At 48.6% G+C, this 15009-nt stretch overlaps 1 protein-coding gene across 5 annotated transcripts in view; it reads right to left on the reverse strand.

Annotated features, from left to right (window-relative positions):
• Window positions 1–15009, reverse strand: part of ncanb (neurocan b) — a 416144-nt gene that overhangs the window by 397021 nt on the left and 4114 nt on the right. The window contains exon 1 of one of the 5 annotated variants that reach the window (XM_073068064.1): window positions 8827–8927. The exons of 1 other annotated variant lie outside the window; for it this stretch is intronic. The gene's annotated coding sequence lies outside the window, so the exon portion shown is untranslated. Of the gene's footprint in view, window positions 1–8481; window positions 8781–8826; window positions 8928–15009 lie in introns of those variants that run through there. 3 more of the 5 variants (XM_073068066.1, XM_073068062.1, XM_073068067.1) reach the window with 3 other exon arrangements.

Consider the following 15009-nt stretch of genomic DNA (forward strand, 5'->3'; position numbering starts at 1 on the left):
ACCAACCAAGAATAGTGTAGAAATATAGCAATATAAAATCATAAATAATTAAATAATAATAAGTAAATTATGCCAAGTGGAAATAAGTCCAGGACCAGCCTATTGGCTCAGGGTGTCGGACACTCCAAGGGAGGAGTTGTAAAGTTTGATGGCCACAGGCAGGAATGACTTCCTATGATGCTCAGTGTTGCATCTCGGTAGAATGAGTCTCTGGCTGAATGTACTCCTATGCCTAACCAGTACATTATGGAGTGGATGGGAGACATTGTCCAAGATAACATCCAACTTGGACAGCATCCTCTTTTCAGACACCACCGTCAGAGAGTCCAGTTCCACCCCCACAGCATCACTGGCCTTACGAATGAGTTTGTTGATTCTGTTGGTGTCCGCTACCCTCAGCCTGCTACCCCAGCACACAACAGCAAACATGATAGCACTGGCCACCACAGACTCATAGAACATCCTCAGCATCGTCCCGCAGATGTTAAAGGACCTCAGTCTCCTCAGGAAGTAGAGATGGCTCTGACTCTTCTTGTAGACAGCCTCAGTGTTCTTTGACCAGTCCAGTTTATTGTCAATTCGTATCCCCAGGTATTTGTAATCCTCCACCATTTCCACACTGACCCCTTGGATGGAAACAAGGGTCACTGGTGCCTTAGCCCTCCTCAGGTCCACCACCAGCTCCTTAGTCTTTTTCACATTAAGCTGCAGATGATTCTGCTCACACCATGTGACAAAGTTTCCCACCGTAGCCCTGTACTCCGCCTCATCTCCCTTGCTGATGCATCCAACTATGGCACAGTCATCAGAAAACTTCTGAAGATGGCAAGTAGTTGAAGTCTGAGGTGTAGATGGTGAAGAGATTAAACTCCATCTGCACACTCAGCCCAGTTCTGTATCTTATCAATGTCCTTTTGTGACCTGTGACAATCCTCTACACTATCCACAACTCCACCAACCTTTGTGTCATCTGCAAACTTACTAATCCATCTTCCCACTTTGTCAACCAACTCATTTGTAAAAATCACGAAAAGCATGGGTCGCAGAACAGATCCCCATGGAACACCACTGGTCACCAACCTCCAGTCAGAGTATACTCCATCTATAACCACCTATTCCTCTGTGGGCAAATCAATTCCAAATCCACACTGTCATAACTTTAATTACCACAGTGCTGAACGTGCTTTGCCGTTGTGGACTCGTTTTTGGATTGACTTTGCAGTTCATGGTCCATGTGTTTCTGGTTACTCTTTTTTTTTTGCTATTTGCACGATTGATTGAGACACTTTGGTGCAGAATGGGTTCTGTGGCTGAAGCCTGCAGTCATTGACACAACTCTAAACTGAACTGACTCAATGGCTATTACTTCTGAATGGTTTTGGGGACTTGGTACTTTGATGTTTAATACTCTGTGTGTTGTTTCCTCGCTTTTTGCTGTTTGCATAATTTGATTTTTTTTGCATGTTGGATGTTTGATGTTTTGTTCAAACAGGTTTGTCCTGACTCCTGTTGATTGGGCGCGCACACACACACACACACACACACACACACACACACACACACACACACACACACACACACACACACACACACACACACACACACACACACACACACTCTCTCTCTCTCTCTCTCTCTCTCTCTCTCTCTCTCTCTCTCTCTCTCTCTCTCTCTCACTCCATGGTGTTTCTTTGCTTCATGGCTGCCAGCAGAAGGACGAATCTCAGGGTCGTATACTGTGTACATACTTTGATAATAGATGTCCTTTGAACTTTGAAGCAAACTTTGCTCTATCTTTCTTGATTCTATTGCTGATATTGCTTCGTGAATATCCTGTCACACATCCTGTCCGAAACACAGAGGATGATGCCTCCTGTTGATGGGACACTCCCAGGGCAGAGGCACGACATGCAGTCTATGCATGGAAACCTGGACTCCTGCTGTTTGGAAGGTCAAGGGGTGATTTCTATGTGCGGGCAGAGCAATACATGTGTTCCATGTGGACTTTGATGAGGATCCTCATGGGAAACTCATATGGAAAATTAGACTATATGGGATTTAGGGGGTGCTGGCTAATTGCACACATACTGGCTTGATGGTAGGAGATGAGGAGATGGTGGAAAGTTGTTTTTCAGACTGGAGGCCCATAACTAGTGGTGCGCCTCAGGGGTCAGTTCTGGGCCCATTGTTGTTTGTCATGTATATTAATGATTTAGATGAAAATGTAAAAAGGTATAGTTAGTGGGTCTGCAGATGACTTGAAAAAGAAAGGTGTCATTGACAGTGAAGATGGTAATCAGGATTTACAGAGGGATCTAGATCAGCTGGGGAAATAGCAGATGAAGTTTAATTTGGATTTGCATCTTGGGATGACAATTAAGGGTAGGATTTTCACAATGAATGTGTGATTTCAAAATCCCTTATATTGACTGCAACTTCCTGAGTGCAGAAGGCTTAGATGAGGTGAAATTTGTTAGCTGTGTTCAGGAAGGATTCCTGTCAAAATATGTGAATAGGCTGACTAGAGGTGAGGGCATACTGGATCTGCTACTCAGAGATGAATCAGGTCAGGTGACAGATCTCTCACTGGGTCAGCACTTCAGAGACAGTGACCACAACTCCCCCCCCCCCCTTTACCATAGTCTCAGGCAGGGATAGGAGCAGATGGTATGGAAAGGTATTTAATTGGGGAAGGGTAATTATGATGCTACTGGGAAGGAACTTGGAAGTGCAAATTGAGAATGAATATACTCAGGGAAAGGCACAACAGAAATGTGGAGGTTGTTTAGGAAGCTCTTGCATGGGGTTCTGGATAGGTTTGTCCAATGAAGGCAGAGAAAGGATGGGCTGGTGAAGAGATGGTTAACAAGACATATGAAACATCTAGTCAAGAGGAAGAAAGAAGCTTACTTAACGGTTTAGGAAGCAAGAATCAGACAGAGTTACAAGGCAACCAGGAAGGAACGTAAGAAAGCATTTTGGAGAGTTAGGGGACATGGGAAGGCCTTGGTGAGTAGGATTAAGCAAAAACCAAAGGCATTCTACATGTATGTGAAGAACATCAGAATGACTGGAGTGAGTGTAGGACCAATCGAGAATAGAAAAGGAAGCATGTGCCAGGAGTCAGAGGAGGTAGAGGAGGTCCTTAGTGAATACTTTGCTTCAGTATTCACCAGTGAGAGGGAACTTGAATGTGACGACAGTGTACAACAGGTTGATATACTGGAACATGTCGATGTTAAGAAAAAGGATGTGCTGGTACTTTGAAAAAAGTTAGGATAGATAAATCCCCAGGGCTGACAGGATATACCACAGGTTACCACCCCTATCCTACAACACATTGAAAGAGTGGTCATGAAACAGGGTACAAAGGAGTTCTGTCCAGGCAGTGCTTTAGGTGGAGAGGTGTTGGGAAAGGGGGAGGGAGCTGGCTAATATTCCATAGGAAGATATTTTAAATATTTTCTTCCATCTTCTCATTAACACAACGGACCAGGTGTGACACCATTCAACCAGTTGATCAAGTCCTCAAGACGTCTGACTCCTCTCTGATCAGCAGAACAGAACAAGGTTGGTTTTCACTTCTTCAAAACCTGTAACTAGCTTGGCCAGGCTTCTTTCGACTTAACATTCACAGTGTGTCCCACGACATGGCTGGAATTATTAAAAGCACAACTGACTCCAATCAAAGAAGCAGTTGTTCACTGAGCGGTGAAGTATGGAGATACGGAGAGATAGAACGCAAAGGCCCATTACTCAGACTAGGCTGTGACAATCTTGTTCACAAGCTCAGCCCAAAGCAATGAAAATAATTCCACAGACTGAGATTGAACACACACATGCAGAGACATACACACATACACACACTCACACACATTCAGAGGCACAGACATACACTCAGGCACATACCTACACATACACAAACATACACACACATGGATACACACACACAGACAGGCAAACGCACATACACATGCACGAACAGATATGCATCCATAGCAACACACACACACACACACACACACACACACACACACACACACACACACACACACACACACACACACACACACACACACACACACACACACACACACACACACACACACACACACACACACACAAAATTCGGCCAGCTCTACTGTTTTACGACCCTCTCCATGCCCCCATTGTACTGTCCCCCCTTCAGGAGAATATGATTCTGAGAATTAAAGAGTTGACGTATGAGGAGCATTTGATGGCCTGTACTTGCTGGGGTTTAGAAGAATGTGGGGAAATTCAGTGAAACCAATTGAATATTCAAAGGCCTAGATAGAGTGGACATGAAAAGGATGTTTCCCATGTTGGATTAATCTAGGACCAGAAGGCATAGCCTCAGAATAGAAGGAGATCTATTTAGAACAGAAAGAAGAGGAATCTCTTCAGCCAAAGGGTAGTGAATCTATGGAATTCATTGCCACAGATGGCTGTGGAGGCCGTCATTAAGTATATTTAAAGTGGAGGTTGATATGTTCTTGATTAGTCAGGGTGTAAAATGTTACCAGAACCAGAGGCCACAGTTTAAGAATAAGGGTCAGGCCATTTAGAACAGAGTTCAGGAAAAACTTTTTCACCCAGAGAGTTGTGGATCTATGGATTGCTCTGCCTCAGAAGGCAGTGGAGGCCAATTCTCTGGATGCTTTCAAGAAAGAGTTAGATAGAGCTCTTAAATATAGCTGAGTCAAGGGATATGGGGAGAAGGCAGGAACGAGACATTGATTATGGATGATCAGCCATGATCACATTGAATGGTGGTGCTGACTCAAAGGGTCGAATGGCCTACTCCTGCACCTATTGTCTACTGTTACGGTGAGAAGGCAGGAGAATGAGTTTAAGAAGGGTAATAAATTAGCCATGATGGAATTGTGGAATAGACTCATGGGCCAAATGGCCTCATTCTGTTCCTATGTCCTATGGTCTAATGGTGTTCTCTTCAACCTTTCCTCCGTTCTCCCTGAACCCCAGAATGGCCTTTCTTGAGAAATCCACTCAAATTTCTATTGAAATTATTGGCTTCTGCCTATTGCCAGTTTTACTTTCTCCTGTTGGAACTCATTCTGCCCCACCATTCTATCATTATCTGTGCCCTCTGTCAGCTCCTTCACCTTTCTGCCTGCATTGTTTGGGTCCCTAAAGGTGACACTAGGACACAGTCATTGACTGGGGACCAAGCTGGGCAGTGAGGTGTTGAGGGGGACTGGATACAGGGGAGGGCAAACAGGCTTTGAGACATGTCCTCAGTAGGTGCAGAGAGATTCCACAAGACCAAGGTCACTGGATCATGTAGCAACAGGTGGAGAACATAAAACTGTGCTGGTACGCATAAGAGCGACAGGGCTTTGTCAACCTGGGACAGAGGGTTTCTCCCTTCATTCCTCCATTATTCCCAGTTGCTAGCCTGCAGGAGGACCTCAAGGTACCTTGAAAGAAGTTGCTTTGCTCTTCAACTTGATAAGCATGCAGGAACTTAGCAGGTAGTCAAAAATGCCCAATGCCTCACCAGCACCAGCTGACCCACCATCAAGGGCATATATACAGAAAGGTGCCGGAAAAGGGTCAGTAACATCATGAAGGATCCCACCCAGCCTGCTCATGGACTGTTTGTCTCACTCTCATCAGGAAGGAGGCTATGTAGCATCCACACCAGGACCACCAGACTCAAAAACGGTTACTTTCGCCAAACAGTAAGACTGATCAACCCCTCCACACCCCCAGCCACCACCACTTTATCATTTCCTGTCAGTGCCCTTATGTACAGGCATTCCTGTGCCCAGTGTCACTTTATGGACAGACAATCAATCTATGTATATTAGCTATCATAAGTATTTATACTTATTGTGTGTTTGGGTGCTGCATCAGATCCAGAAACAATTATTTTGCTCTCCTTTTCACTTGTGTACTGGGAATGACATTAAACAATCTTGAATCTTGAACACATGCTGGAAAATGAAAAAGCAACAATGGGGGCATAGGATTTCCCCCTCTTCCCTCCATTATCCCGTGGGAGGACCTCAGGGTACCTTGGGAGAAAGGGGGGAAGAAGTTGCCCTGGTCCTCAATGTGATAAACCTGCAGGGGCTCAGGCAGTGAAAGGAAGACCAGACTGGGAAAGCAACTGACCACCTTGTGCAGGCAGGTCAGACCGGATGGGTTCAGCACAGGGAGATGTCCAACAACAGGGCTTGCCTGCACTTGGCTGAAGTAAAGAACCTGTGCTTGAGATGAGAGAAAACTGTTTGAGCAGAGGTCAAGGCACAGACTGGGAAGGGTAGAGAGCCTTTCATTAGGCATTAGAGAGCAAAGTCTAATGTGATATAGTCTGATCCAGGGTGGTGATAGAGGCAGATACTTTAGGGATATTTAAGAGGCTCATCCATAGGCAGATGGATGAAAGAAAAACAGAGGCTATGTAAAAGGAAAAGGTAAGATTGATGTTAGAGTAGGTTGAAAGGTTGGCATGACATTGTGGGCCTAAGGGCTGTAGTGTGTTGTATTGTTCTATGTTCAGTGACTATTTGCCGACGTGTTTGTTAAGTCTGACAGTTAAGTCGAGGGGGGGAAGACCATCGGCTGAGGGCCTGCGGTCCATCTGGGATTGGGGAGGTAGCGACTGAGAGACAGGGCTGTAAGGATCCAGCAGTAGTTGGGGGGGGGGGTGAGAGCGGGCGGTCACAGTGCGAAATGTGTTCCAACAACAGTGGTGACCTCGCTGTGTGCGCAGGGAGAAAGGGTTTCTTTACTTTCACTTCACTTTGGGAGAGGTTCCGGGGTGATGAGATGATGTGCCGCTGGGTTTATGGACTGGGGGAATGGCTGTGCAGAAAAGCCATACGTGGATCCGGCTGCGGGAGCAACCGGGAGTCCGTAACCACTCAAGCTGATCAACACCTCCACCCACTAACTCACCCCTACACACCCCCAACCACCACTACGTCAGTCCCCTTATGAACAGACACTACTGTGCCTAGCGTCAAATAATGGACATACAATCAATCTATATATACAAGCTATCTTATTTACTGATTTTTAATGTGCTTACTATTATAATGTTAATAATAATTTCAGAGTGAGGTCGATCTCTCCGTTTAGTCGCAACAGAAAGGCTATTCGAAAAGACCGCTCTCCGCTCGTTGGGGAACGGGTGCGGGATTTGCAGCGGTTTTAACGGGAATCCGGAGCTGGTGTGGAGAGTTCCGGCAGCAATAGGATTATATCTGAGCTCAGGAATTGTTTGCTGTAACACGGGAGACACAGTGCAACCCCGCGGCTCCAAACAACCGGTCCAAAGGGAGCTGTTTCTCGCCAAGGGTGCTCCCCGGCAGAGGGACCGCAAGTTGTTGGGTTTGCACGGAATGCAAAGGGCCGAGAATCACCTCCCGTGCTTTTCCCATGATGGGTGAATTTAAATGGGCATCGTGTATTTAAGAGTTCAATTAATTCCGAACAACGCACACAATGAAAAGTGCAACTCGCCGTCTCCCACATCTAGCGAACGGTAGCCGATTGGAAGGAGACCGTTCCGTCTATCGAAACTCTGCTAGCTCACAGAAGAATCCTATTTTCCACTAGTTTTCCATGAACTTCACTCTTCCCACATTCCCCATTGCTCTACAGGGTGGAGCGATTTACACAGACCCTTTAACCCACTGAGCGGGCACCCTGTGTCCAGATGTGGTGGCAGCAGACGGTTCAGTGGACCCTCTCCACATCTGGCGGCGACAGCAGCCGGTAGAGCGGACCCAGTTTCCACATCTGGCGATAACAGCGGCCATTTCAGCGGACACTGTGTCCACATCTAGTGACGACAGCAGCCGATAGAGCGGGCACTTATGTCCACATCTGGTGGTAACAACAGCCAGCTCAGTGGGCAACTTTGCCTGGCTCCGAGTCCCGCTGAACCCTGCCGGCTGTGTGGGGATTCGGAGACGGCGGACAACAGCAGAAACCATCAATGGAGATTGATCCCGGGGTAGAGGGAGGGGGGTATCAAGCGAGCGCTCCGCGCTTCCTCCTTCCTACGGCGGCATCTTTTGTTTGATACCTTAATCCCTTTGTTGCTGCCCGTGTCTCCCTCCCATCTCGTTTTCAAACCCACATCTCTTCTCTTCCCCCCACATCCCTCTTCCTCTACCCTCTCCCTACACGGTTCCTTTCCCGTGTTCCGGTGTGACTCTGGCCGGGTACGGGGACGAGGGTAATCCCATCATGGGTCTGACACCCCCGGCCGTACCGACACCATAAATCATGATGACAACCCGTTCCGTTGCCAACTCTCCCCACCCCCAAATAAAAACCGGAGTTGTTAAGAGAAAGGACCCGGGAAGCGGTCACCTGGGCAGCGCGACCCTGGACACCGCGGAGCGCAGCTGGCCAGCCGCTCAGTGACTGCCCGGTCCGGTCCCTTGCCCGGCGGCGACCTACAGAAGAATGGACTTCACATACCGAGGCTACGAGAGCCGCAGCTCTTGTCTTAGATGCTCGGGCTTCGGACCGTGCTGACTGAACCGCTCTCCCAACCAGAGCGCTGCCGATTTCCGATCCTGCACCGGTGTGGAGGAGTGTCCCGGACTTGTCCCTGCCCGATGGGGGCAAATGTGCGGCGCCTGCAGCGCGGAGACGGGACTGTGCAGGTTGATGCAGCTGGCGGCGCCGACACCCCCGGCGAACAAAGCCGGCGCCCAGTCAGTCAGAGCGCGCCCCCGCCCACGGTTTCCCGACCGGGACCGCGCCGCGCACTCCCCGGCAGCCGAACAAAATCCCTCTCTGCGTTTATGTAGCGCTTCTCACCTCAGGACACTCCCAAGCTCCGGCGATACTGGGACTGTACAGCGGAGAAGGTAATGCACAGCAAGCTCCCACACACGGAACGCGAAGGTGCTGATGGGGGGGGGGCGGGGGGGGAGGAAGGGAAGCGCTGGTAAACCGCCCCAGTTTACGGAGGGGAGGGATTGTGGCGTTTCCACTCTAACCGTTCCTGTAGACGGCAGGCCACGCTGCTGGGGTGGGTAGCGGCGGGATCCGTCACGGAAAGAAGTGGGAGGGGGGAGCAACCTCTGACCTGGGCCAGTAGTTGCCTGCTTAACTCGGGAATGGGGGTCTGCGTGGGGAAACTCTATCTGGAGCAACACTCAATTTGTCAGAGGATCACAACGGGCCGAGCAGCATCTGTGGGGAAGAGATTCAAGATTGTTTAATGTCATTTCCTGTACACACGTGTAAAGGAGAACGAAATAATTGTTACTCCGGACCTAATGCAGCACGAAAAACACAAAAGAATAAAGAAAACAATAATTATTTTTAAAAGCACACAATAAATATAAAACATAAGATACCTTATATACATAGATTGATTGTACGTCCATTAAGTGACGCTAGGCACAGGAGTGTCCACACATGAGGTGACTGGCGATAAGGAGACCCTGAATCCTAATGTATATGAATTCGGGTATGTTTCAGACACAGATTGTCAATAAGTCGCGAGGGCGAAGGGTCCCCGTGAGTACAGACTAGCCCTGGTTTAGAGTCGAGGGGCCGAATGGTATTTCTACTGTTCTTCACACCTTGAGAGAGCGCCGCTCCCCTTCAGGACCCACGCGGAATTGTCAGCATGGACACGGTGAAAAGATCTAATCAGAGCTTTGTGCGGAGTGAGGGAGAGTGAGACAGAACCGGGAACAAACCGTTCAGCCCTCCGTGACCCTGCTGACCAATAGTCACCCACTAATGCTATACGAATCCCACATCCAAACTCTGAGTCCCCTCGTTCCTGTCGTCAGCAGTGAGAACCGAGTTCCAATCCTATGTTCTGGGTAACCCGCTGGATTCGGCCACACCCCAACACGCCAGGTGAACAATTAACCCAGAGAGCCCGTGCACTCTTTGGGATGCGGGAGGAAACCGGACTGAGGGAAACCCACGGGCTGACAGGGAGAAGATGCAAACTCCACGCAGATAGAGATCGGGATTGAAGCCATGTCTCTGGTACTGTGAAGGGCCAACTCTACTTGCTGCGCCCAGGGAGCCTCAGGAGCACACGCGCCCAGCAACCGCCACTGCTTCCTGCGAGATTCACAAATAATGAGTGTGTGCGAGCCCAGATCAGTGCGATACCGCATTCCGGTTGTGCACAGTGTAGGACCTACCCGTCCCGCCATACCAAGACTAAAATCCATAGCTCTCGGCGCTCTTGTATTGAATTCCATGTGCCCCACTCATTCTCCATCAGTATAGATGGAAATTTTGGAATTACGGAATTACTGATGGGCAGAAGATGCCAATCGGGCCATCAGCCAGTGCCAGCCCATTTTAGATCAATCCTATTTTCTTCCAACATATTTCTGGTTCAGCACCCTGACACTGACTGCATTTAAACTGATCACTAGTGTGTACACAATCATATCTGCCACACCCTGACATTCACTGACAATAATCAAATTGATCACTGGTTTGTACACCATATTTCTGACAAGGGAAAGTCTAACCACCTACCCTTAATATTACCCATGATCATCAACAAAAATTCCCTGTGTCCTCACTGGCTAACAGCTCAGCCTGACCAGACACATCAGTCTTTGTTTGTCAGACCAAGCCAGAGTCTGCAGTGAGTGACTGATCTCCTGACCCAATAACCTTTCTAATATCTACAAGGTACAAGCCAGGAGAGTGATGGACCACTTGCTGTGTCCTTCAGCCTTATCTTGCCACCTTCAATAACTCTCTATTTCTTATTACAACGTGTTTCCTGCCATCTCCCTATCCAAGGACATCACTTCACTTCTCAAAGAGCCTCACCTTCACCCTTCCCCCATCCTAAATGCATCAGTTCAACCTTCTACCTCCCAAAGACTATCACCTTCATGCTCCCCCATCCCAAAGATCATCACCTTCACCCTCCCCATCCCAAAGATCATCACCTTCACCCTCCCCATCCCAAAGAGCATCACCGTCACCTTTCCCATCTCAAAGATCATCATCTTCACCTTCCCCCATCCCAAAGATCATCACCTTCACTTTCCCCCCTTCACAAAGATCATCACCGTCACCCTCCCCATCCCAAAGAGCATCACCGTCACCTTTCCCATCCCAAAGATCATCACCGTCACCTTCCCACATCCCAAAGATCATCACCTTCACCTTCCCCCCTTCACAAAGATCATCACCGTCACCCTCCCCATCCCAAAGATCATCACCTTCACCCTCCCCATCCCAAAGAGCATCACCGTCACCTTTCCCATCTCAAAGATCATCATCTTCACCTTCCCACATCCCAAAGATCATCACCTTCACTTTCCCCCTTCACAAAGATCATCACCTTCACTTTCCCCCCTTCACAAAGATCATCACCGTCACCCTCCCCATCCCAAAGAGCATCACCGTCACCTTTCCCATCCCAAAGATCATCACCTTCACTTTCCCCCCTTCACAAAGATCATCACCGTCACCCTCCCCATCCCAAAGATCATCACCTTCACCCTCCCCATCCCAAAGAGCATCACCATCACCTTTCCCATCCCAAAGATCATCACCGTCACCTTCCCACATCCCAAAGATCATCACCTTCACTTTCCCCCTTCACAAAGATCATCACCGTCACCCTCCCCATCCCAAAGAACATCACCGTCACCTTTCCCATCCCAAAGATCATCACCTTCACTTTCCCCCCTTCACAAAGATCATCACCGTCACCCTCCCCATCCCAAAGATCATCACCGTCACCTTCCCACATCACAAAGATCATCACCTTCACTTTCCCCCCTTCACAAAGATCATCACCGTCACCCTCCCCATCCCAAAGAGCATCACCGTCACCTTTCCCATCCCAAAGATCATCACCTTCACTTTCCCCCCTTCACAAAGATCATCACCGTCACCCTCCCCATCCCAAAGAGCATCACTGTCACCTTTCCCATCCCAAAGATCATCACCTTCACCTTCCCCCCTTCACAAAGATCATCACCGTCACCCTCCCCATCCCAAAGAGCATCACTGTCACCTTTCCCATCCCAAAGATCATCACCTTCACTTTCCCCCCTTCACAAAGATCATCACTGTCACCCTCCCCATCCCAAAGAGCATCACCGTCACCTTTCCCATCCCAAAGATCATCACCTTCACTTTCCCCCCTTCACAAAGATCATCACCTTCACTTTCCCCCCTTCACAAAGATCATCACCGTCACCCTCCCCATCCCAAAGAGCATCACTGTCACCTTTCCCATCCCAAAGATCATCACCTTCACCTTCCCCCCTTCACAAAGATCATCACCGTCACCCTCCCCATCCCAAAGATCATCACCTTCACCCTCCCCATCCCAAAGAGCATCACCGTCACCTTTCCCATCCCAAAGATCATCACCGTCACCTTCCCACATCCCAAAGATCATCACCTTCACTTTCCCCCCTTCACAAAGATCATCACTGTCACCCTCCCCATCCCAAAGAGCATCACTGTCACCTTTCCCATCCCAAAGAGCATCACCGTCACCTTTCCCATCCCAAAGATCATCACCTTCACTTTCCCCCCTTCACAAAGATCATCACCGTCACCTTCCCACATCCCAAAGATCATCACCTTCACTTTCCCCCCTTCACAAAGATCATCACCTTCACTTTCCCCCCTTCACAAAGATCATCACCGTCACCCTCCCCATCCCAAAGAGCATCACCGTCACCTTTCCCATCCCAAAGATCATCACCTTCACTTTCCCCCCTTCACAAAGATCATCACCATCACCCTCCCCATCCCAAAGATCATTATCTTCACCACCTCACATCCCAAAGATCATCACCTTCACCCTCCCCATCCCAAAGATCATCACCGTCACCTTCCCACATCCCAAAGATCATCACCTTCACCTTTCCCCGTCCCAAAGATCATCGTCGCACGTTATGAAGACCATGGAGCGGCTGATAATACAGAATCTGAGGCCACAAACCAGGCACGCCCAGGATCCTCTTCAGTTTGCGTATAAGGAGAAGGTGGGAGTGGAGGATGCTATCACGTATTTGCTGCACAAATCACTCTCTCACCTAGAGGGGGTCAGTTGTGCTGTGAGGATTACATTCCTTGACTTCTCTAGTGCCTTTAACACCATCCAGCCCAAGATCTTAAGGCACAAACTAACGGAGATGGGAGTAGACTCTCACATGGTGGATTGGATAGTGGACTACTTGACAGATAGACCTCAGTATGTGCGGTTGGGAGACTGTAGGTCTGACACGGTGGTCAGCAGCACAGGGGCGCCGCAGGGAACCGTACTCTCTCCGGTCCTGTTCACCCTGTACACATCAGACTTCCAATATAACTCGGAGTCCTGCCATGTGCAGAAGTTCGCTGATGACACGGCCATAGTGGGGTGTGTCAGGAATGGACAGGAGGAGGAGTATAGGAAACTGATACAGGACTTTGTGATATGGTGCAACTCAAACTACCTGCGTCTCAATATCACCAAGACCAAGGAGATGGTGGTGGACTTTAGGAGATCTAGGCCTCATATGGAGCCAGTGATCATTAATGGAGAATGTGTGGAGCAGGTTAAGACCTACAAGTATCTGGGAGTACAGTTAGACGAGAAGCTAGACTGGACTGCCAACACAGATGCCTTGTGCAGGAAGGCACAGAGTCGACTGTACTTCCTAAGAAGGTTGGCGTCATTCAATGTCTGTAGTGAGATGCTGAAGATGTTCTATAGGTCAGTTGTGGAGAGCGCCCTCTTCTTTGTGGTGGCGTGTTGGGGAGGAAGTTTTAAGAAGAGGGACGCCTCATGTCTTAATAAGCTGGTAAGGAAGGCGGGCTCTGTCGTGGGCAAAGTACTGGAGGGTTTAACATCGGTAGCTGAGCGAAGGGCGCTGAGTAGGCTACGGTCAATTATGGATAACTCTGAACATCCTCTACCTAGCACCATCCAGAGACAGAGAAGCAGTTTCAGCGACAGGTTACTATCGATGCAATGCTCCTCAGACAGGATGAAGAGGTCAATACTCCCCAATGCCATTAGGCTTTACAATTCTACCGCCAGGACTTAAGAACTTTTTAAAAGCTATTATTAATGCTTTTTGAGATAGTGATTTAGATGCATATCATATTTTTTACTGAGTTAAGTATTGTATGTAATTAGTTTTGCTACAACAAGTGTTTGGGACATTGGAAAAAAGTTGAATTTCCCCATGGGGATGAATAAAGTATCTATCTATCTATCTATCTATCTACCTTCACCTTCCCACATCCCAAAGATCATCACCTTCACCTTCCCCCCTTCACAAAGATCATAATCTTCACCTTCTCACATCCCAAAGATCATCACCTTCACCTTTCATGTTCCCAAAGATCATCACCTTCACCCTCTCCATCCGGAAGAGCCTCACCTTTACCTTTCCCCCTTCCTAAGAGCATCAACTCAACCTCAACTCATACAAAAGCTGGATGAACTCAGCAGGTCGGGCAGCATCCGTTGAAAGGAGCAGTCAACGTTTCAAGCCAAGACCCTTCATCAGGACTGAAGAAGGAGGGGGCAGGGGCCCTATAAAGAAAATGGGGGAGGGGGAAGGTGTAGGTGTAAAACCAATCAGAGGAAAGATCAAGGGGTGGGGAAGGGGAAGCAGAGAGGGGATAGACAGGAGAGGTGAAGAAGGAATGTAAGGGGAAAGCACTATGGGTAGTAGAAGAAGGCAGAATCATAAGAGAGGTGATAGGCATCTAGAAGAGGAGGCAGAGTGAAAGTGTGATAGGGGAAAGGAGAGAGAGGGAATTACCAGAAGTTGGAGAATGCTATGTTCATACTGAGGGGCTGGAGACTACCCAGATGGTATATGAGACGTTGTTCCTCCAACCTGAGCTTGGCCTCATCATGGCAGTAGAGGAGGCCATGTATGGATATATCCGAATGGGAATGTGAGGGAGAGTTGAAGTGGGTGGCAACCGGGAGATTCAGTCTGTTGTGGCAGACGGAGCAGAGGTGCTCGACAAAGCGGT

Source organism: Hemitrygon akajei, chromosome 16, assembly GCF_048418815.1.
Source record: "Hemitrygon akajei chromosome 16, sHemAka1.3, whole genome shotgun sequence".
Lineage (NCBI taxonomy): Eukaryota > Metazoa > Chordata > Chondrichthyes > Myliobatiformes > Dasyatidae > Hemitrygon > Hemitrygon akajei.